The sequence below is a fragment of the Octopus bimaculoides genome, chromosome 1 (genome assembly GCF_001194135.2).
Source record: "Octopus bimaculoides isolate UCB-OBI-ISO-001 chromosome 1, ASM119413v2, whole genome shotgun sequence".
In the NCBI taxonomy this organism is placed as follows: Eukaryota; Metazoa; Mollusca; class Cephalopoda; order Octopoda; family Octopodidae; genus Octopus; species Octopus bimaculoides.
Window position 1 is genome coordinate 164,836,977 of NC_068981.1, and position 786 is coordinate 164,837,762.

A 786-nucleotide genomic window follows, 5' to 3' on the forward strand; every position below is an offset into this window, starting at 1 on the left:
ACTTATGCATGTGCGCGTACACCGGACCGTGTAATAGTACTGTGTTTTTTCTGCGAACATGCATGCACACACTCACACACACACAACACATACTCACGCACGCTCGCCCACACACAAACAAGCACTCACACACACTTCTATGTACACATACGTGTAGATACAGAATCAATACACCCCCCACACACACACACACGCACACACTCATACATACAGACAGCAAACGGTTTTGTTTATTACGATTACCATTTATGTTCATGTTTTATTTCTTTCTTTCTTTTTTTCTTTCTTTCTTTATTTATTTATCATTTATTTATTTATCAATTTATATATTTATTTATATTCATCTTCTGGTCTCTCAATTCCATAGCTGGCTCGTGTCAACATGAACATCATCATCAGAGGAGATGAGGCCAGCGATACAAACAGCCGTACGACATCTGTCAGCATTATAAGCAGAGAAATCTTGAAGGCTTTTGTCTTGATGTTTTGTTAATGGCACGATTCCTGAGGTTGATGACTATTCAATCACAGAAGTTACTGTTTCACAAGTCAATTCTTCCGTCGTTTCCATACATTTTTATTGTCGTAATCTGCTTTTAATAGCAGTAAAAATATAAAAAATTAAAAGAAACATAAATAATAATGATAATAATAATTGCTTCTTTTTTCACATATTAATAATGTATATATATATGTGAGTGTGTATTATATATACATGCTAATATATATATGCATATATTATATATATATATATATACTTATATATATATATATATATATATATAT

At 31.8% G+C, this 786-nt stretch overlaps 1 long non-coding RNA gene across 2 annotated transcripts in view; it reads right to left on the bottom strand.

Annotated features, from left to right (window-relative positions):
• Positions 1-295: 295 nt before the first annotated feature.
• The window catches only part of LOC106868013 (uncharacterized), an 11,064-nt gene continuing 10,573 nt past the window's right edge, over positions 296-786 (bottom strand). Inside the window, exon 4 of one of the 2 annotated variants that reach the window (XR_001409209.2) lies at positions 296-590. This is a non-coding gene — a long non-coding RNA (uncharacterized LOC106868013). Of the gene's footprint in view, positions 594-786 lie in introns of both variants that reach the window. The other variant, XR_001409210.2, reaches the window with a different exon arrangement.